This window comes from Helianthus annuus, chromosome 11 (genome assembly GCF_002127325.2).
Source record: "Helianthus annuus cultivar XRQ/B chromosome 11, HanXRQr2.0-SUNRISE, whole genome shotgun sequence".
Classification (NCBI taxonomy): Eukaryota; Viridiplantae; Streptophyta; class Magnoliopsida; order Asterales; family Asteraceae; genus Helianthus; species Helianthus annuus.
Window position 1 is genome coordinate 87,601,266 of NC_035443.2, and position 24,849 is coordinate 87,626,114.

Here is a 24,849-nt window from a genome sequence, read left to right on the forward strand (position 1 = left end):
TATTAACCCTTGTTTGTACCCTTGGGTTTTAATGTATTCTTGTCGTTGGACCTACTCCTAGGCTCCAATTTTATTGCCTGACTGCTTCCTGCAGAGTTGTTGGCATATTGTGTCTTACCGGTGAGTTTACTAGTATTTCTGACGCAACACAGTTCATTAATGTATAATGTAATTCTTGTAGTAAAAAACGTGCATGAATTCACTTATGTAGTATTCTATCAGATAATGTTGGCATTAAAGCACATAATTACAGTCATTAAATAATAATTAAAGTGTACGGAAATTACCGGTTTGGTGCCAGTTGTCACATGGTTTTCCATGGAAAACCAATGGAAACGTAGCTAAGGTCAATCCAAAGAAGTAGGAAAAAGAATTGAGTGAATCAGACGAAGAAATGAAGAAGTTATGCTCTCTTGAAGAACTTGCTACACTTCTGTCCGAATTTTGATTTTCAGCAGCTTTTGAGATGGATATGAGTGTGATTTTGTGGGTTTGTAAAGTGTATAAGGCTTGGAAGAGGTGTGGTATTTATAGGGAATGATTAGGTTAGTTTATGGTTGAGTAATGAATGTTAAAAATGAGTTTAAAACTCAAATAAGCACAAAAATCCCGTTAAAACGCGCAGAAACGGGGGTCTGGTCGCGGCTGCCAGGTCCATTTCAAGGAGTGTATAAATGAATTTTGGGCCGGGTTCTAAACAATGTGAAGACATAGCTCAGTTGGTTGTGTTGTGCGCGCCTTAGCATAGAACCGGGTAGGCACGCAGTTTCGAATCCTGTTGCACCCTTTTTTGTTGTTTTTAGCATTTAATGAGTTTCCTTGTTACACAAATGGCCCTTGTACTTTAGTTTCTTTAGGAAGCATACCAAACTAGTTTATACCTATAAATCAATTAATTTAGTAAAATAATTAGCTAGATAAGTTAACTAGGTTTACTAACTAAGTTAGCTTGGTTTAACCTTAAAATCTAACGGGACTAACTAGATTATTATATAAATAAAATTTATAAATTATTAATTAGTTAAATAAAATAAATAATTTGTCAATTAAAGATAGGAACCTTTCTGCAATAATTTATTTGCGAAGGTTTCGAGTTAAAAGATTTGGATACGAATTTCGTTATTTCACGAACTTAAATTAGTTTAGCGAGCATAGAACATCAAAGTATAATATAGGATCGAGGATCTTGAATAATATTTCGTTCAAACATGAATCGTTCATTGGTTGAACATAAGACTAATTATAAACACACGAACATGATTAAAAATAGCTTCGTTTTCATTATGATCAGTAGTCTCGAATTACATTAGAAACGAAAGTAGATTGCAAAGAGAGTACAAGGTTTCCAAAAATAGGATTTTAAGCAAGGGTTTCCAAATATAGAAAGTATGAAAACGTAGGGCGTTACAGTCTCCCCTCCTTTAGGAAATTTCGTCCCGAAATTTATTCAAGAGGAAGACTTGAAGAGTTTTGGCAAAAAGGTGATTATTCAAAATTGAGACTTGAAAATTTCGAAACGTAAAAAGTAAGAAATTTCGAAGAACGACAAGATAAATTTATAAAGGAGTTCGTTTGTCTAGATTGATTTGAGGTACCAAACATAATTGAAAACGTAAGGGTGCGTCTATGGTTAAAGCGAGTTAAAACAAGTTTGAACATCTTAATTGGATATGTATTAAAATGTGTCGCATTAGGAAGGGGAATATTGTGTGAAACAGTTTGTATTTTGATGAAAGTGGGGTAGCTTGCATAGGGAGTTTTTAAGGGTAGTATAAAATCGCACATTTGTAAAAGTTGTTTATTGAGAGGAACGAGAGGGTTTGGTAAGTAAGTGATAACAATCTACTAGGTACGTTTACACAAGAATAAAGATAGTTTTAAAGGTAAAGAGATAAGTTAGGATTCGAATGTTTAAACCGATGTGATTGTGAACGAGGTTCGTATAAGAGGACAAGGAATAATGGAGAATAAGGAGAGTATAAAAGTGAACGATTGATGTTGAATACGCGAATGTGAGTACCCTAAATAGCATAAGTGCTGGATAGACGAAAGTAGTGTGCTTAAGAATGAAGTCTCGTCGTGGATAATCGGTTATAATGCGTTTGTGAGTTGTTTAAAGTTTGTATTAGGTCCAAAATGGTCTGCAAAACACCGAATTTCTCATGGCATGTTTTACGAAAGTTTGGTAATATGGCGGAAACACTTATATATAGGATGTACCAGTGGCGTATCCACCATGTTTTGATCATGTTACGTCCGTTTCGTTATTCGGTGCAATGTTACATTCCGTGTCTTACCATACGCAGTAGTACACTCTAAGGTTCTCATACGCCTATCATCATAATCCCGTGTGCACCCGCAATTATATTGATCGTCGCATGATCTGCATAGCTTGTACTAGTTACGTATGAATTAAGGTATACATAAATTTTGAACATAAGATTGTGTGTGTAAAGAAATGTAGCATATTAGAATGTTTGCCTTCCCAAATAGTATAAGACCAACGTAAGCGAATCCCTCGGTTTTCACTCGCGTACAGGTGCGAGTTTATAAACTTTGATTAAAAAGCATGATCATAGTATGAGTTTAGATATGAACACGCATGTGAGCATAACACAAAATGCATGTCGAGAGTACGAGCACACGTATAACGTGTATGAAAAGCGAGTATTAATGTGAGTACAAATTTGAGCATGAACGAATGAATGTGAGTATAATCACAAATCGTATAAATGAGAGTATAAACACAAGTACGAGTATAACAGAAATCGTATAAATGAGAGTATGAATGCGATTACGAGTATGAATACGAGTATAAATATGAACACAAATATGAGTATAAATATAAACACAAATTGCGTGAGTATGAATACGTGTATAAATATATGTATAAACATAGGATGCATGAGCATGAATATGAACGTGAATATAAGTGTAAAACATGGATGTTTGGGTATGAATAGACTGTATGAGTATGAATATAAGTGTAGGATTATTTGTATAAGTAAGAACAAGGTGTATGAACGTGAAGAGAAGTGTAAGCATAATTGAATATATATGAGTAAAACATGATTGTGAATATTAGTGTAACCATAATTGTATAAGTGTAGGTGTAGGTGAAGTGTATGAGATGAATGTGGGTATGACTATAGGTGTAAAACATGTTTAAGTATGAAAAATGTATGAGTGGAAATATGAATGTGATCCTTAGTATAAACGTAAACGAGGGGAAATATAAGTACCAACGTATAATGCATGAATGTGTATATGGGTATGAATATAGATACAAACAAAATTGTATAAATGTGGATATAAACGTAAATGTATAAATTTTGAATTATAAAATAAATGTGTAAGTATGGATATAAGTGTAGACATAAAATATATAAATATGAGTGTAAGAAAATAATGATTTTGTTTGTAACATTAATCGAAATTTACGAATTAAAGCACGTAAAAGATTAAGAAGGTTTGAGTAAGAAAAAGAAGAAAACGAGTGGTATGCATGAGATTGTTGTGTGATATTGACTAGAACGTGTAAAGTGATATGTGCATGTAGTCGCTTGAGCAAAATTGAATAAAAAAAGATTAAGTCGAATTCGGAATGTAGAGTCTAGTTTTTGCAAGTGAAGAGGATATAAAACATCCATTGGTTGCGTGAAATGGTACTTTGTAAAAGAATGAAATGCTACTCTTGTTTTTTTTTTTTTTAATTTACATAAGTTGAAAAATTATTGTTTCTTATGAAGTTTCCTTGCCCACATGTTTTAAATTCATTTGACGTATCGAGTAACGTTTGAAAAGGTTCTAGAAGTTAATGAGGTTGTTTTGAAAACGTTGATCCTGAGCTTAGTGATCGTGAAAAGTGTCCTCAATAAAATACTTTGTTGATTTTGAAAAGAGTTTTGGTAAACGATCGAATAATATTCGTAATATTTTATATGAAAAGTTGGTTTGATTCTCGATTGAAAAATAACGATCCTTAGTATAATGATACGAGATGAGTGTGTTTTAGTAATTACGTGGAATACGAAATTTTGTGGGCAATGGATTTATTGGGCCGACTGAATTGATAAGTAGAATTTTGTGAAATTTTGAAAATCAAGAAATGAGCGTTTACGGTAATTTTAAGAATTTCGTGGATGTGAGAGAATGTGATAATAGATTTGATGTGCACAAAATGCAACATATAAATTACATCAATTGTGGCATAAAACTAACCCTTTTTTAGTACTAATGTTGGAAAAAGTGTGCTTTTGTCTTCCTTTTGTATTTTTAGGATTAAATGAGCTCAAATTAACAAAAGAAGCAAAAAGACAGCTAAATCTAACATAAATACAAGAAAAGGAACATAAGTGGCATGCCCGACCTCCCGACAGCATCTTCCCAAGCAAAACAAAGCGAGCATGGGGCCGTGCCCAAGAATCAGCAGAAAAGACAAACCCATAGAAGCTTCTGTTGCCCACCACGGGGCCGTGCCCAGCGGACACGGGGGCGTGGTCAACTTCCTGCAGGCACATTTATTGTAATTTCAAATTACAATTAATGAAGAGAGAGATTCGGATGGACACGGGGCCATGCCCAGCGGACACGGGGCCGTGCCCGAGCTTCTGTTCATCCTATAAATAGGAGTGTTTGGAGCTCTTGCAACTCATCCCTTGGCACACCACCTCTGTTCAGCCCGAGCTTTTGTTCAGCCTATAAATAGGCCGTGCCCGAGCTTCTGTTCAGCCTATAAATAGGAGTCTTGCCATTGTTCAGTGTATAGATCCTGCAAAGGACCTGGGTCAAATTTAGTAGGACCTCCTTCAATACCCAAAGGTATTGGATGGCGGGGGTCCAAACTCTTTGATCCCCTCATAAGTTAAACTACTATTAAAACTTTAACCCGGCTACTTAGGACTGTATCCCTGCTGACTCAGACTACTTAGCCGACGGTAACGTCGCCTTTAAAAGAGGGGCCTACCACATTATGCATTAATAACTTAATTAATTATCTTTCAATAATCCAACCCTTTAGGATTGTATCCTTGCTGACTCAAACTACTGGGTTGAGGGTAACGTCGCCTTCAAAAGGGGGGCCTACAACAATAACTAAGATAATCTCTTAAATAAGTGCAAAAGTGTGAAAATAATCAAAGGTTACACTACACACGAGTTGGATCCAAGTGATTCATCTTGTCTATCTGTTTTTTTTTATTTTATTTTTATTTTTCAACATTTTAGTTAGTTTTATTTTTCTTAGTTTAAAAAACCTTTTTTCTAACATTTTTTTTTTGATTAGACGTTGAGGATAAACCGGTACTAAAAGCTCTTGTGTCCTTGGACGACCTCGGTATCTTACCAACACTATACTACGTCCACGATGCGTGCACTTACCCATATGTGTTTTTAGTGTTAGTAAATATCGTGTTTTATAAATTTAAAACTTGGCTAAAAAGTGTAAAAAGGGCTTAAAATATATACCTAAAACATAACACACTTCACGCACATCTAGTTTTTGGCGCCGCTGCCGGGGACACAAAGATTTTAAGAAAGCTTAAAATCGACGGCCTAATCAGTTGTTCAAAATGCACGCACATTTTTCTGCATTTTAATTTAGTTTGCATTTACAGTAGCCTGAACACGGGGCCGTGCTGCATATTTTTCATAAAACACCCAGATACAGAGTCTGAACATGGGGTCGTGCTCACTGAACACGCCCCCGTGCTCAAGGAGACCAGTAAATTTTATTAAAACGCCCAGATACAGACCTTGGATCTGGACTTAAGTGGTATGCAGAAAAATGTTTTCGTGAGAGCCCTAGTGATCATAGTCTAGACTCGAGAAGGAATCCTAGTTCGCTATGATCAGAGCTTTGATACCAAGCTGTCACACCCTGGCTTTGCGGAAGCGTGGTTGATTTGGTGTGACTTCTTAATACCATAGCTTAATCATAACAAGCTATATGAATTAAAAATATGCAAGATCATCCATTAAAATAAAAATATCGAAACATTGTCTTAACGGGTTAACACCCAACAACCATAAACTTTTCCAAACATTACAAACCATAACATAAACATGATTCAAAGACTGTGACTTGTCCAGGAAAGAGTCACATTCCCCGAACCCTGGATGACCCTGGTGACTTATGCAGCGGAAAACATGCCATACCGTGCCAGATCTTTAATTCCCTGAAATACATGTAAGTTGAAAAATCAACAATAATGTTGAGCGAGTTCATGCGAAAGTGAGTAAATAAACCTTTGTATTTATCAAAAATCCTGGTATGTAGCAAATAAGGAAAAAGAGATCACCAATGGTTTGCAAGTCCATTGATATGTGTGAAGTGCAAGTAGGAAGACTCAAACCTAGCGGATTTCGCGTCGGGCACAAAGTCACCCCAAGGTCCGTTATGCTGGACCTGGAGTTGGGCTCGCTACACCCAGATAGATCTACCGCTTACGTCCCTCGGTCCTACCATGAGGATTAATGGCCTCCAGTTCCCGCCTACCCACTCACATGATCTAAGTAATAACCCTCCTTACGCTAACCATACCATGTATCAAGTATTTCATAATCATAGTAACATGTATTTCACCCCCGCAGTTTATAAAACTGAAAAGAGTTAAGAGAAAAGGGGGACATGAACTCACAGTCAGTGCGTCGCTAAATCAAGCACTCCAAATGTCCGAAAGCTGTGCAACGACCTACATGTGCTAATTCTATTAGACGGATGGCCGTGCTTTAGCTTTATAGTTTAATTTTTGGGAAACAGTTAGACAACTGTTCCTTGTATATATTTGGTAGTAAATCTCCTTCCCAAGGATGGGGGAAATTAATACATGCGCGTTTATAATATTAAGTCTCACTTAATATATTTTACTTCTCATTCCAAAATATAATTATTTTTCTCAAAAATAATATATTTTCTCTTCGCATAATACTTTCCAAAAATAATACGTTGACAAAATACGCATTTATGAATATTTCCGTATAAAGCGTAAGTTACGTTTTGGCGATTAAGTGGTAATAGTAATTATCGTTGTAACTTACACGTTTGTCGTGTAAGCGTTTGTATTATTTTGGGTTCGTCAACATTTGTAAATATTATTTTTACTCTAAAAATAATATTTATATATTTTCACAAAATAATCATAAACAGTGTGGTGAAAAATATATTTATCAAATAAATATTTATCACGTTTAGTTTTTGTGAAAATCCCACCTCCGATTATTTAATAAATAAAGCCTTGGCGAAATGTATTTTGAAAACATTTCAAAATAGTTTAACACTTGTAAATAATTCTAAGTGTTAGATTTTAGAAAAATTTTGCCAGAGTTTCCCCTGTAACTGGAGGTGGCCACGCTTTCAAGCGTATCATTTTCTTTTACAAAATCATTCCAACACTTCTTTAAATCAACCAATCAATTTCCAATACTTCAAACAAGTTTTCAACACTTCGAACTTGCCTTAACACATCAAACTAGTCGGCAAGTATGTAAAATCGCATTATTACATGAACTTGTAGTTTTTCCGAAAACTATTGTGTAGATCTCGTTATATTTAGTGGATCTATGAATAAAATAGTTTAGTCTTGTAAAAACCCCGTTTTTAGAACAAATTATTTTTCACAACTTCCCGTCATCTTTCCCAAAGATTATTATTTTGACGAAACTTCTTATTTCACAAGTGTTTATACACTTGTGGTTTGTAAAATCACATTTGTTAGTTTGTCATCCAACTTATATAAAACATGATTTTCTCTACACTTGGTTCTACGAATATACCACTTGTACATACGTAGATCTGCTAGTTTTAAACACCATTTTACTAGTAATAATACTTTTACACAAGTTCATGTTTCTCGTGTGGTGGAGTTTCACCTTTTAACCCTCGTACCGACAGAAACAAGCTTATGTCAAGATCCATGATCTTAACAAAGTCGGGTTAAACGATGATAAGAGCCACCACTTCGTAGATCGGGCCTCAACAATCAACATATTCAATAACTACAACTTTTACACATGTTATGAGCTTTTAACCAACAATATTCGAGTTTTAGTAGACTTTAGAGATTCGAAACGCATGATTTCGACTTTTAACCGTTAAAAATCATATTAACCACTTTAGATACGATCGAGAGTGAGTTTTAAACATTATACCTCTAGCTCGGGGCTAGGGAAGAATCTAGTCGAAAATGGCGTGGATAAAAGCAAAGAAACGAGGTCCTTCAACTTCCGCTTGCTTCAAGCTTCCTTATGCGTGACCCGAACACCTTGTAGATACTTGAAATGGAGAGATCAAAAGCCGACAATGGGTGTGTAGGTGGGGGGTGTCTCGGCCGAGAATAGAAGAGAGCAAGAGAGAGTGTTGAGTTGGTGAGTTGTGGATGATTCTCTAGTGTGTGTGTGTGTATTTATAGAGAAAATCAAGTGCCATAATCCAAAGGTTAACATGTTCTCTCGATATCCACAAATCAAATAAAATAATCAAAAGGTGTACTACTAGTTACAAAGGGACCAAACCGGCCCAAGGGGGGGGGGGTCACTTGGTTCGATTCCAAATGTTCAGTTAGTGTTCAGTTACGTTAAGTTGGTTAACTTTAGGGATTAACCCCGTTAGTTGCGTGACGCGTTATAAAGCGGGTGTTAGGGTAATCAGGGACCCTAACTGGCTCAGAAAAAGACCAACAGTATTTCTGACAATATTTTTATGTTCCGGGTATTGTCCGGTTGTTCGGTTGGATAGTAATCCGTTAGAGTGCTTAAGTAATCCTTTAATCGTCGTAATTAATATTTTTAGCGACACAATTTATTCTGCAAAGTGTCAGGAATATTTCCTTATGTTTTGGCACTTTATTAGTTAGCTAGAAGCTAGTATGTTGATAAAAGTGCTGTGTTTTGTGCTTAGAGTACGTTTTAGGCACATCCAATCCCTGTATCTTATTCCTAGAGACGCAGTTTAACAACCCTTGTATCCCTACACACACTATGGGTGTAGTAAAATATTTCTGGCTCATACAGGCCTTTAGAGGCAGTGTTTGCCTGATGCTGGCTATATCAGCATGTTCAATAGGTTATCCGTTCAAGTGCTACTGTGCTACTATGCATCATGTTTGTCACTAGAGTTCAGTAAGTAAATAATGTAGTGACGGAAATCAAAGTATGATGCAGATATGTACATGTATCAACAGTCAAGTAGTAGTTCATCAGGAATCTCAGTTAAGTACAGTAATTAAGCAACGATTAATAGTTAATTAAGTCGTACGGATACCTGGTTTAGTGAGGGTTGTCACATTCTCCCCCCGTTAGAAAAATTTCGTCCCGAAATTTTAAGTTCTGCTTGTAGAAGCAGGGTTCTTAGGAAATAAGTGGGGGTATTTCTCTTTCATTCGGTCCTCACGCTCCCAGGTGAATTCAGGACCATGTCTAGCATTCCAATGAACTTTGACGAGCTTGACACTGCTCCGGCGGGTCTTGTTCACTTTCCAATCCGTGACCTCAACAGGTTCTTCAACGAAATGGAGCGTGTCGTCAACATGAATTTCGTCGGTGGGAATGGCAACGGTAACCTGTGTTGGACTCTTCTTCAGATTGGATACATGGAATGTATCATGAACACCATTTAGTTCAGCAGGTAAATCCAACTTGTATGCTACTAACCCGATTCTTTCCAAGATCTTGAACGGTCCAATATACCTTGGATTCAACTTCCCACGCTTCCCAAAGCGTGCCACACCCTTCCAGGGTGATACCTTCAACAAAACCATATCACCTACCTCAAACTCTAGAGGTTTCCTGCTTCGATCTGCGTAGGCTTTCTGCCTGTCACGAGCCGCGCTGATGCGGTCCCGTATCTGTGCGATCTTATCTGTGGTTTCCTGTACCATATCAGGACCAACCAATTGTCTATCACCTGCGTCAGCCCAACAAAGCGGCGATCTGCACTTGCGCCCATATAAAGCCTCGAATGGCGCGGCGCCAATACTGGTGTGGTAGCTGTTGTTGTATGAAAACTCAACCAGGGGTAAATGCTTATCCCAGCTACCGCCCAAATCCATCACACATGCTCTCAGCATGTCTTCTAACGTCTGAATCGTCCGCTCGCTTTGTCCGTCGGTCTGCGGGTGAAAAGCTGTGCTCAGATTCAGCTTGGAGCCAAAAGCTTCCTAGAAGGATTGCCATATCCTTGACACGAACCTTCCGTCTCTATCAGAGATAATCGAGAGAGGTACTCCATGGCGCGTAACAATCTCTCTCATGTAAATTTCAGCCAACTTGCTTGTATGATCCTTCTCGCGGATAGGCAAGAAGTGTGCTGACTTCGTCAATCGATCCACTATCACCCAGATAGTGTCATGGCCTCTTGGCGTTCTTGGCAACTTCGTAACAAAATCCACAGAGATTTGTTCCCACTTCCACTTGGGAATCTCTGGTTGTTGCAGAAGTCCTGAAGGCTTCTGGTATTCCGCCTTAACCTTGGCGCATGTCAAACATTTGCTCACTTAAACTGCAACATCGCCTTTCATCCTAGGCCACCAATAATAATCTTTAAGATCCTGGTACATCTTATCCGCTCCAGGGTGGATAGAGTACCGTGACTTGTGAGCTTCATCGAAAATAACCTTCCTTAAACCACCAAACAAAGGAACCCACATTCTTTTCTCAAAACACAACGTTCCTTCCCTGTTTGGTACCAACAACTTCTCCATCCCACGGAGATACTCTTCTGCAAGGTTTCTTTCCCTGAGAGCTTCTTGTTGCGCTGCACGAACGCGCGAGGAAAGATCGGTCTGAAAGATCATCTCCAAAGCTCTAACCCTTATGGGCTTGATCCTCTCTTTACGACTTAGGGCATCGGCGACCACATTCGCCTTCCCTGGGTGATACTCAATCTCACAGTCGTAGTCATTCAACAGTTCTACCCATCGTCTTTGCCTCATGTTCAACTCCTTCTGGTTGAATATGTGCTGGGGGCTCTTGTGATCTGTGAAGATTGTGCACTTCGTACCATAAAGGTAGTGTCTCCAGATCTTCAAAGCGAAAACCACTGCGCCTAGCTCCAAATCATGTGTGGTACAATTCTTTTCGTGCACTTTCAGTTGGCGTGACACGTAGGGAATAACCTTTTGGCATTGCATCAACACACAACCCAATCCTTGACATGAAGCGTCGCGGTATACCACGAAATCATCTGTACCTTCTGGTAGAGCTAAGATCGGCGCGTTACAAAGCTTATCTATCAATATCTGAAACGCTTCATCCTGTTTGATTCCCCAATCAAACTTCTTATCCTTCTGCGTGAGGAGTGTCAATGGTTGAGCGATCTTTGAAAAGTTCTCGATGAACCTTCGATAATAGCCAGCCAAACCCAAGAATTGCCGAATCTCGGTTGGCGTTTTTGGCATTTCCCAATCCTTGATCGCCTCGATCTTGGTTGGATCCACGTGGATTCCGTCACTGTTCACCACGTGCCCAAGGAATTGCACTTCTCGTAGCCAAAACTCACACTTAGAGAACTTGGCGTACAACTGTTCTTTCTTCAGCAGTTCCAGAATGGCTCTTAAATGCTGCTCGTGCTCAGCCTTCGTCTTTGAATAAATCAGAATATCATCGATGAATACGATCACGAACTTATCCAAGTACGGCTTACAAACTCGATTCATCAGATCCATGAACACGGCAGGTGCGTTTGTCAGACCAAACGGCATAACGAGAAACTCGTAGTGTCCATATCGAGTTCTGAAGGCTGTCTTCGGGATACTCTCCTCCTGTATCCGTAGCTGATGGTATCCAGATCGAAGATCGATCTTTTAATAGAAGCTTGAACCTTGAAGTTGGTCAAACAGATCATCGATTCTTGGCAGGGGATACCTATTCTTGATCGTCAGCTTGTTCAACTCTCTGTAGTCGATGCACATACGGAAACTACCGTCCTTCTTCTTGACAAACAAAACTGGAGCTCCCCAAGGCGAGAAGCTTGGTCGGATAAATCCATTGTCTAACAACTCTTGAAGTTGTGTTGACAGTTCTTGCATTTCAGACGGAGCAAGTCTGTAAGGTGCCTTAGCCACAGGCGCGGCACCTGGAGCTAAGTCTATGTGGAACTCTACTTGTCTCTGAGGCGGCAATTCAGGCAAGTCTTCTGGAAAGACTTCTGGGTATTCCCTTACGACAGGGATGTCTTCGATCTTCGGCTCAGCAGCCCTTTTTATCCACAATGTGTGCTAGAAAAGCAACACATCCTTTCTGCAAACACTTCCTTGCTTCCAGGCGGCTAATCATCCTTAACGGCGTCTCACGCTTCTCCCCATGAACAACAATGGTCTCACCATCATTGGTCGGGATACGAATAATCTTCTCGTGACAAACTATCTCTGCCTTGTTACTCGATAACCAATCCATCCCTACTACCACGTCGAAGCTTCCCAACTGGACTGGTAGTAGATCGAGAGCAAACTCACGCTCTCCCAGCTCGATTACGCAACCTCGAATCACCTCGTTAGCTTCTACTAACTTCCCATTCGCTAATTCGATCGAGTACGGAATATCTAATTTACTAGCGGCTAAACCAAGCATATTCTTAAATTCTAATGATACGAATCTATAATCGGCGCCAGTATCAAAGGAAACGGATGCATAGCGTTGGTTTACAAGGGACGTACCAGTGACAACATTGGGATCCTGGCGCGCTTCCCTTGCTTCTATGTTGGTAGCTCCTTCTTGGTCTTGGTTAACCTCTCTTGGGCAATCCTTCCCAAGGTGCCCCATATTTCCACTTCCGTCCTGATAGTTACTGTGGTCGTTGTTTACTTCGTGTTTTCCACTACCATCTTGACCTTGATTTCCACGTTTCTTCCGGCGGTAACACTCCTCCTTGTAGTGTCCCACCTTGCCACAGTTATCACACTTTCCACTTTTGCATGCCCCGATATGATGGCGCGGGCATTCTTCGCACTTAGGTAGTTTACCCTTGTACCCCCTTTCCTTTTTGGCCTTGTTCTTGTTATTTGTCCGATTACCTCCTTGAAATTCAATGAGCTTTCTTTTGTTCTTCTCGGATTTCTCCCCTGGAGTTTCCTTTTTCTTGTCGGGGTTTGCAAGTTTTTCTAGTCTAATTGCTTCTGTAACGCATGCCAAACCCATCTTGCTTACAGCAATAGTTGTTGGTGGCGTAGATGCTGCCATCAAGCTCAAGACTTGTGGTGCCAGTTCCCAAATGAACTGTCCCAATTTCCTCATTTCTGGTTCCGCTAAGTGGGGAACAACTCGTGTCAAGTCATGAAGTCTTTGCATGTATCCCAACATTTTTGGACCTTCCATCATCAGGCTCTGGAATTCCCCTTCCAACTTCTGGGTTTCCGCTTGGGAGCAATACTTCTTATGCATCATTCCCTTCAGTTCATCCCATGATAATGCATATGTTGCGGTTTCGTCCTTTATTTGAACCTGAAGGTTCCACCATAGTCGAGCTCCATCTTGAAACAACTCAGAAACGTATAAGACTTGTTGTTCTGGCGTACAACCACTCATTCGAAAGATGGAATCCATACTTTCAATCCATTTCACAAAAACTATGGCACCTCCAGTGCCGTCGAACTTCGGAGGCTTGTAGTTGAGGAAGTGCCAGTAGGGACAACCGTTATTTTCTGAGGTACCTTTGCTAGGTTCAGAACGTAGGGCCTCGTATTGTGCTATAACTGCAGTAATTATCTCTTGAAGTTCCGCCTCTGAGGTGGGCATGCGCATTTCGCGTCTCGGTGGCATCTTCTAAAAGATGTTTCACGTAAGTTAGGTCGTAGCAGGTAAAATGTACGTATATATTCAACAATATCAGCACATAACATCTCATGCTTTCAATAAATCAGCCACATAACATCTCATGTCATAAAGCATATTCAATAGATCACTGCGATTGCATTGCCACAAATCGAGACCACGATGTAAAGCTTACACGTACATAACTGTGTCATACAACAATAATGACTTAGTAGGGGACGACCCTAGGCAAGTCGTGCGATTGCTGGACATGTTAAGGAATCTCTGGTCTGTCCATTTTCAAATTCCCCAGAACTCCACCTTAAGCTTCTGAATTCCAGTCCTAGAACAACATTCCTCCTCAATCATTTCCTTGAGCTCGTCCCAGCTCAGTGCATAAGTAGCATCCGTGCTAAGGGCCTGATCCTGATGGTCCCACCATGAGAGTGTGCCGTCTAGAAATGACCCCAAGGTAAAGGTATCACTCTGTTTGGGGCGAACAGTTAGTCTTTCTTAGAATGGAGTTAATCTCTTCGGACCAACGAACAAATGCAATGGCGCTTTCTGTTTCGTCGAAGTTCAAAGGCTGGCAGTCTAGGAACTGCTTATAGGTGCAGTCAGCTGGGGGATTATTTCCAGTTGTGCCATTGCTGTGCTAAAAGCGGAGAGCTTCATGTCGTGCAATTGCCTGTGAGTTGCGTTTTTGCAGCTCGGCTTCTATCCTTGGCAACATACTGGTGTTTGTGTCACGCCTGGGTGGCATTCTCTTCTGCCGAAATGGCATGAAGTGGGTTAGACAACTTCCCAATTGTCTATGAGATGCATAGCACCATAAGCCATCATGTACTCACCCAATTTTACACCTAAATATACTCAATGTATGGGTGGGGTAATAAATTTTCTGGGCCTTCACATAGGCTTGCCAATTTGGCTAGTTGTTTGAAATAGAATGAACTCGAGGCTTCATCGCCTTGGTCATTCGTGTTTGAGTTATTTCCTGCTACATTGGTTTTCATTAGCTTGACCCGCAGAGTCCACCAGGATTTCTGTGCACTACAAGTCGTTATTACGTGGGCCCCCGTAATAATAAATTGTCTTGCACAGTTACCCCAGGTTTTCTCTCGTCCAAGCAGATGATCAATCAAGGAGCAACAGCAGGTGCATCGGCATGAACAGGGTCATGCTCCAATGCGGTGTTAGGAGCAACGCCTGGCTCAGGGGCCACGGCTGGCTCCGGATCAACAAACTCCATCTCAAAATTAGCTGGATCAACCATCATGGAGGGTTACAGGATCCTTCAAGGGCTGGTTTAAGTGTATGAACTCAAGGTCAGGGCCTGGATCAAATCCGGGTGGAAGAACAAGATCACCCTCAGTACTGTGATCAAACTCAAAGCTGTGTGCGGGAACCGGTGCAGCTGATGATGCCGTATCAGGGTCGGCGTCGTGTGAATGGTGCTGCACTCCCTGTATATGCGAAAATGCGGATGTCAGGAACTCAAATGAGTCTGGGACAGGGGAATGGGCATGAGTTTCCCCTGCAGGAGCGTCCGCAAGCAGTAGGCTAATACCAGCAACAATAGGGCCTCACCCTCGAATGGGTCCTCCTCTAGTAGATCGTTATCGTCGTCAGAGGCCACGTCGAGGGGGGGGGCATATCAACAATGGGATAAGCGGCAAGGGGTACAGGAACAGGGATCACCGCGAGTGGCAAATTCCCAACAAGATGGCCATCAGTAGGCTCTGCTAGGACATCAGGTAGCGCAAAAGGGGCTGAAAGTCGTCATCGTCTGTGCCGGTAGTATCGGAAATGTACACCTCGTGCTCCGATGAAACTATGTCGTCTGATACTAGGGCCATGGGATTCATAGTGTCCATCCTTCTAGTACATGGTGAAAGCATGACGTTTGTAACACAAACACATATACGTATAATAATCAATCATATATTCATGTAAACATGTAAGTCAACAATAAACAATCAAATAATTATCCTAGTCCCACTAGCCCCCCAGCCTCCCAGACTGTCCTTCCTAGTCCCACTAGCCAATTTTTCCCAGCCTCCCAGACTGACTCCCTAGTCCCACTGGTCAATTCTTTTCCCAGCCTCCCAGACTGACTCCCTAGTCCCACTAGCAAACTTTTCCCAGCCTCCCAGACTGACTCCCTAGTCCCACTAGTCAATTCTCCCAGCCTCCCAGACTGACTCCCTAGTCCCACTAGACAACTACCTCGATCCATTAGATCGAGCCTCGGCCTCCCAGACCGAGCCTCAGTCTCCCAGACCGAGCCTCGGCCTCCCAGACTGAGCCTAAAAATAATAAATAAAATGCGCTCAACATTTGTTTATAAAAAGGTTTTGGATCTGGACTTAAGTGGTATGCAGAAAAATGTTTTCGTGAGAGCCCTAGTGATCATAGTCTAGACTCGAGAAGGAATCCTAGTTCGCTATGATCAGAGCTTTGATACCAAGCTGTCACACCCTGGCTTTGCGGAAGCGTGGTTGATTTGGTGTGACTTCTTAATACCATAGCTTAATCATAACAAGCTATATGAATTAAAAATATGCAAGATCATCCATTAAAATAAAAATATCGAAACATTGTCTTAACGGGTTAACACCCAACAACCATAAACTTGTCCAAACATTACAAACCATAACATAAACATGATTCAAGGACTGTGACTTGTCCAGGAAAGAGTCACATTCCCCGAACCCTGGATGACCCTGGTGACTTATGCAGCGGAAAACATGCCATACCGTGCCAGATCTTTAATTCCCTGAAATACATGTAAGTTGAAAAATCAACAATAATGTTGAGCGAGTTCATGCGAAAGTGAGTAAATAAACCTTTATATTTATCAAAAATCCTGGTATGTAGCAAATAAGGAAAAAGAGATCACCAATGGTTTGCAAGTCCATTGATATGTGTGAAGTGCAAGTAGGAAGACTCAAACCTAGCGGATTTCGCGTCAGGCACAAAGTCACCCCAAGGTCCGTTATGCTGGACCTGGAGTTGGGCTCGCTACACCCAGATAGATCTACCGCTTACGTCCCTCGGTCCTACCATGAGGATTAATGGCCTCCAGTTCCCGCCTACCCACTCACATGATCTAAGTAATAACCCTCCTTACGCTAACCATACCATGTATCAAGTATTTCATAATCATAGTAACATATATTTCACCCCCGCAGTTTATAAAACTGAAAAGAGTTAAGAGAAAAGGGGGACATGACCTCACAGTCAGTGCGTCGCTAAATCAAGCACTCCAAATGTCCGAAAGCTGTGCAACGACCTACATGTGCTAATTCTATTAGACGGATGGCCGTGCTTTAGCTTTATAGTTTAATTTTCGGGAAACAGTTAGACAATTGTTCCTTGTATATATTTGGTAGTAAATCTCCTTCCCAAGGATGGGGGAAATTAATACATGCGTGTTTATAATATTAAGTCTCACTTAATATATTTTACTTCTCATTCCAAAATATAATTATTTTTCTCAAAAATAATATATTTTCTCTTCGCATAATACTTTCCAAAAATAATACGTTGACAAAATACGCATTTATGAATATTTCCGTATAAAGCGTAAGTTACGTTTTGGCGATTAAGTGGTAATAGTAATTACCGTTGTAACTTATACGTTTGTCGTGTAAGCGTTTGTATTATTTTGGGTTCGTCAACATTTGTAAATATTATTTTTACTCTAAAAATAATATTTATATATTTTCACAAAATAATCATAAACAGTGTGGTGAAAAATATATTTATCGAATAAATATTTATCACGTTTAGTTTTTGTGAAAATCCCACCTCCGATTATTTAATAAATAAAGTCTTGGCGAAATGTATTTTGAAAACATTTCAAAATAGTTTAACACTTGTAAATAATTCTAAGTGTTAGATTTTAGAAAAATTTTGCCAGAGTTTCCCCTGTAACTGGAGGTGGCCACGCTTTCAAGCGTATCATTTTCTTTTACAAAATCATTCCAACACTTCTTTAAATCAACCAATCAATTTCCAACACTTCAAACAAGTTTTCAACACTTCGAACTTGCCTTAACACATCAAACTAGTCGGCAAGTATGTAAAATCGCATTATTACATGAACTTGTAGTTTTTCCGAAAACTATTGTGTAGATCTCGTTATATTTAGTGGATCTATGAATAAAATAGTTTAGTCTTGTAAAAACCCCGTTTTTAGAACAAATTATTCTTCACAACTTCCCGTCATCTTTCCCAAAGATTATTATTTTGACGAAACTTCTTATTTCACAAGTGTTTATACACTTGTGGTTTGTAAAATCACATTTGTTAGTTTGTCATCCAACTTATATAAAACATGATTTTCTCTACACTTGGTTCTACGAATATACCACTTGTACATACGTAGATCTGCTAGTTTTAAACACCATTTTACTAGTAATAATACTTTTACACAAGTTCATGTTTCTCGTGTGGTGGAGTTTCACCTTTTAACCCTCGTACCGACAGAAACAAGCTTATGTCAAGATCCATGATCTTAACAAAGTCAGGTTAAACGATGATAAGAGCCACCACATCGTAGATCGGGCCTCAACAATCAACATATTCAATAACTACAACTTTTACACATGTTATGAGCTTTTAACCAACAATATTCGAGTTTTAGTAGATTTTATAGATTCAAAACGCATGATTTCGACTTTTAACCATTAAAAATCATATTAACCACTTTAGATACGATCGAGAGTGAGTTTTAAACATTATACCTCTAGCTCGGGGCTAGGGAAGAATCTAGTCGAAAATGGCGTGGATAAAAGCAAAGAAACGAGGTCCTTCAACTTCCGCTTGCTTCAAGCTTCCTTATGCGTGACCCGAACACCTTGTAGATACTTGAAATGGAGAGATCAAAAGCCGACAATGGGTGTGTAGGTGGGGGTGTCTCGGCCGAGAATAGAAGAGAGCAAGAGAGAGTGTTGAGTTGGTTAGTTGTGGATGATTCTCTAGTGTGTGTGTGTGTATTTATAGAGAAAATCAAGTGCCATAATCCAAAGGTTAACATGTTCTCTAGATATCCACAAATCAAATAAAATAATCAAAAGGTGTACTACTAGTTACAAAGGGACCAAACCGGCCCAAGGGGGGGGGGTCACTTGGTTCGATTCCAAATGTTCAGTTAGTGTTCAGTTACGTTAAGTTGGTTAACTTTAGGGATTAACCCCGTTAGTTGCGTGACGCGTTATAAAGCGGGTGTTAGGGTAATCAGGGACCCTAACTGGCTCAGAAAAAGACCAACAGTATTTCTGACAATATTTTTATGTTCCGGGTATTGTCCGGTTGTTCGGTTGGATAGTAATCCGTTAGAGTGCTTAAGTAATCCTTTAATCGTCGTAATTAATATTTTTAGCGACACAATTTATTCTGCAAAGTGTCAGGAATATTTCCTTATGTTTTGGCACTTTATTAGTTAGCTAGAAGCTAGTATGTTGATAAAAGTGCTGTGTTTTGTGCTTAGAGTACGTTTTAGGCACATCCAATCCCTGTATCTTATTCCTAGAGACGTAGTTTAACAACCCTTGTATCCCTACACACACTATGGGTGTAGTAAAATATTTCTGGCTCATACAGGCCTTTAGAGGCAGTGTTTGCCTGATGCTGGCTATATCAGCATGTTCAATAGGTTATCCGTTCAAGTGCTACTGTGCTACTGTGCATCATGTTTGTCACTAGAGTTCAGTAAGTAAATAATGTAGTGACGGAAATCAAAGTATGATGCAGATATGTACATGTATCAACAGTCAAGTAGCAGTTCATCAGGAATCTTAGTTAAGTACAGTAATTAAGCAACGATTAATAGTTAATTAAGTCGTACGAATACCTGGTTTAGTGAGGGTTGTCACAAGACTATTGCACTAATTGTGGTAACCCACACTCGGTACAATGTTGTAACTTATTTCAACCATCCAATTTATACAACTATTATGAGGAGCCCAGGTACGAGCCATCGACTTCATACACATCCTATGAAGACCAAAGGTATGGACCTTATCCCTCATACTCATATTTCGATGAGCCAAGGTATGAGCCTTCATACTCATACTTTGAGGAGTCAAGATATGAGCCACCACCTTCATATACTTATTATGAGGAACCATGGCGTGAACAACCCACCTCATATGAGTACTATGAAGAACAAAATTTCGACCCTTATCCATCATATGCTTACAATGATGGAAAATGGTGTGAACCATCTACTTCATATGAGTACTATGAGGAACCAAGGATCGAACAACCGGATTCAAGCTTTGAGGATCCCGATCCTTTCTCTATCACCGAAGTGGCCAATAGGATAGTAGAAAAACTTAAAACTATCGAGCGATACATAAAAGAATCTCGCGCAAGGGAAGAGGAGTCCCGCACAAGAGAATAATTAAATAAAGAAACGATAGTTGAAGAGTTAAAAATGGAAGGACAGATAAGTGAAAACCGACACATGAGTTAAACAACGAAAGGGTTGAGGACGATAGCGTTAAAATTCAAGAAGAGTCTAATTTTGAAGAAATTAATCTCTTGTCACCTTCTTTCGAAAATCATTGTTTAGTACCCACTCATGATAAGTTTTTAAAAGAGTTGAATACTAACACTAAAATTGACGAAATGGTAAGTGTTAAGTTAACTAATGATCAAACTTCGCTAATAAAAGAAGACCCTTTTGAAATTAACATAACACCGGTTCCATGTTTTTTTCAAAATTCATTTATTAGCAACATCACTATTGATAAGGATCTTTGTGTTAACATAATGCCTAATTACATTTTCGACAAATTGAGTATTAGTAATTTTGCTCCACTTCAAATACCCATTTTTCTATCCAATCGGAGAATAATAAAATCAATCGGTGTAGTTGAGGATGTCTTGGTTCAAACAAATCAAATGGTAATCCCAACCGACTTTGTCATCCTCGATGAAGCTCCTCTAGTGTTGGGAAGACCATTTGTAAAAACTCATGAAGCTTTGAAAAACCGGAAGTTTAATAATCTACCTCTTCAATTAGGGGCATTCAAAAGAAGCATAGATCTTGAGCGTTCAATGAAATATCCTTTTGGCAACAATGACCCCCTAATTGAATATGAAGATGAGCCACCCGATATAAGTGAAAAGATTGACCACTTTGTTGAAGAAGAGGTCGCCATAGAACAAACCTTTAAAGTTCTTGATGAAAATGAGCCCCAAAATAAGGAGTCTCCTAAATACTCGCCCCTTGAGCTCAAAGAACTTCCGAAAGGTTTGGAATATGCTTTTCTAGACAAAGATGGTAATTCACATGTGGTCACTTGGAAGCTTGTAGATATAAAAGGAATAAGCCCTTCCATGTGCACGCACAAAATTCAAATGAACGATGACTACAAATCAGTAATACAACCACAACGAAGAGTAAATCCAAACGTCCAAGAAGTGGTTAAAAATGAGGTCATCAAATTACTTGACGCCGGACTTATTTATCCTATCTCCGATAGTCCATGGGTGAGTCCTGTCCAAGTAGTCCCAAAGAAAAGAGGTATGACGGTAATAACTAATGAAAAAAATGAATTAATACCAATGAGAATCGTCACAGGATGGAGAGTATGCATAGACTATAGACGATTAAATGAAGCAACAAGGAAGGACCATTTTCCTTTGCCCTTCATTGATCAAATGTTAGAACGGCTATCCGGTCATAAATTTTACTGTTTCTTGGATGGTTTTTCAGGTTACTTTCAAATTCCAATAGCACCTGAAGATCAAGAAAAGACAACTTTCACATGCCCCTATGGAACTTTTGCTTTTCGACGCATGCCATTCGGTCTATGTAATGCCCCCGCAACATTCCAACGTTGCATGGTAGCCATCTTCCTTGACATGATAGAAAAGACAATGGAAGTCTTCATGGACGACTTTTCTATCTTTGGAGATTCATACGACCAATGCCTCGATAACCTCGAACGAATGCTATCCCGATGTGAGGAAACTAACCTCGCCCTTAACTGGGAAAAATATCATTTCATGGTAACAGAGGGAATAGTACTCGGTCACAAGATCTCGAGTGAAGGAATGAAAGTTGATCGAGCAAAAATAGACACAATTTCTCGATTACCTCCACCATCCTCCATTAGAGCAATCAGAAGTTTCTTAGGGCATGCCAGATTTTATAGACGGTTTATCAAAGACTTCTCGAAAATTTCAAGACCTCTAACGAAATTACTTGAAAAAGATGCGCCTTTCATCTTTGACAAGGATTGCAATCAAGCATTTCTTGTCACACCCCCAAAATCCACACACGGAGTAACACCGTTTGGGAGCATGACATGACCAGGATCAAACCACCAATCATATAGAACAATGTATAAAGTAAAAGTAATTGCAATCTAACCAAACCAATCCATATGAAAGGTATTCCAAAACATAAATATGTTATCACTGTTTAGCGGAAGCGTATAAGTAAAACCCAACATAATAAAGTGTGAAATGTCATAAGTGTTTAATGAAACAATCACGATCCAAGCCCACAACGACCTGCTCCTCCCTGTGCAAGCTCCATGTATCTAACGACCTGCAAGGCATGTAACAGAGGATCAACAACTAGTTGAGCGAGTTCACAGTGTAAAGTTCAGTAATTGTAATAGTATGAGTAGTATTATGTTCGTTCGTTAAGTCGTGTATCGTATTAATTCGTATCGCAGCACTCCAGGCATGTATGCGCAGATTAAGGAAAATTCTCAAGTATTCTAGACTAGGTATGTTTGTATCGCGGCCACCCGGCACCTGTGCGAAGTTTTAGTGTATAGTTCGCAGCTTTCCTAGGCATGTGTGCGAAGATTAGTCATATTATCGCAGCCAACCCTGGCATGTGTGCGAAGATCAGTCATATTATCGCAGCCAACCCTCGCATATGTGCGAAGATCAGTCATATTATCGCAGCCAATCCCGGCGTGTGTGCGAAGATCAGTTCTATAAGCATCACTAGTCTAGCAGTATCTTAACCAATCACCTTCCTCACCCGAGGATCATATCACTACGTTCCATTATCTAGAGAAGTACAAATAAATAAATCAATCCCATTCCCACCCTGGGAACCCCATGCCTTGGCTGTGTGAACTCACCTTGGTTTGCTCGGTATGTTATTGCTTCTAGGGTTTATTAAATGTCTAAGTCCGTTACACACGACCTATGATACATTGCACATGATTCGATGTAAGTGTTACGTTCAATTAGGGTTTACACATCTTTGATATCCAAGCAATTGCGTTATGTGTGATCACTGGGTGCAGAATGATACGATAAAGATTGTGTACACATGTAGGATCATGCAGTAACATTCAGAAGCATACAGTCATACACAAAATCATACAGTAAGCATACGGTGACATAAAACGCCATATCACGCCATACCGTGACATACAGTGCCATACAGGGTTTTGCATTCAGTATTGTAAACATCATAAGTAATTTCAGACAATTCATGAACAAACGTCGGATCATGTTTAAGATTCAATGGTCAGACTATACGATATGTATAAAACTCGGACATAGGTGCATTGGTTTTTAAAGTTCGGACAACATCACCTATATATAAAAATTCGGACATCCCTCATATCATTAATCATTAAAAAGGTCGGATCCTTGTGTTTAAACAAAGTCAGATCCTTATATCATAGAAAGTCGGATCATCTTTTATGATTAAAAGTCGGACATAAAACACAACAAAGGTCGGACTCCCTTTCCTCACATAAGAAACTCGGATATGGGATCTTAATAGTCGGACTCCCCTAATGTCCTTCATGAAGTTCGGACATCTCATTACCATCCTAAAAGTTGGACATATATACGTACAAAGTCGGACCAAGTCTACTTCATTCAAAACTCGGACCACTCTACTTCATTCAAAGCTCGGACCCCATGGTTTCTTTAAAATTCAGACCCTTTGTTATCCAACAAATTCGGACCTTTGTTACACTATAAAGAATTCGGACCAAGCATGTATCTCAAAAAGTCGGACATGTCAATGTATGTTACAAAACTCAGACAAGTGTATTCATTAAAACTCTGACTAAAAGCAAACATACATACGAATGTTCCAGTTCCTAGGGATTGAATCAGTTACGTTTTAGTTCTCATACGTTCGTGAAACCCTAATTACATACTTTGCATTGTACTGATCAAAACAACAATCCATATTTCCACATATCCTGCATCTAAATCATCAGGCAATCGATTCTACACTAAGCAATAACATTATCACATTAATCAGAATCAAATCAATAATCACAGTGAGCATTATATGAAGAATTAGGGTTTTACCAAAAATTACAAGAATCAAGAATTAATAGTAATCAAGCAATCAACAAACAATTACCTTGTACTGATTCTAGAGAAAACGTGGAATCAAGGGTGATGAATATCTTGCCAATGATGGTGGTGATGATGATTGCCAGAGAAAGTGAATGTACGTGCTTGGATTTTTGTGAAAATGATTAGTGAACAAGGGATTAGGGTTAAGTATAATTTAGGTTTCACTAATAACTCTTTACACCCTTTATTATTATATTTTACAATAGTGCACCATCTCAAACAATTTCACAGTTTCACCACCAAGTTTATGCATTTGACAAGTCTTTCGCATGCATTTGACAAGTCTTTCACAATTAACAAACAACCATGCACAATCACACAATACACTTCATTGTATTAAAACGTATGCAATTCCATAGCAACTAATTGTGCAATAAATAATTACACAACAATAAACGTGCAATAAATGCGAAATAGGAATCTTGGAAATTCGAGTTGTCACATTATCCCCAACTTGAAAGAAATTTCGTCCCGAAATTTAGCATGCGGTTACTGAGGAAGCTAGGTAAGTTGTATCGTTTACTGATTTTCCTGGGGTGTCACATCATCCCCCCGTTGATTTGGAATTTCGTCCCGAAATTCCGCAGTAGTAGCTTCAGTCTCAGTAGTGGTTGCATTGGTTACGAATAACTGGGGGTACTTTTCTGTCATCTGGTCTTCGCGTTCCCAGGTGTGCTCTGGGCCACGTTTGGAGTTCCAATGAACTCGGACAAGAGGGATTCTCTTGTGTTTGAG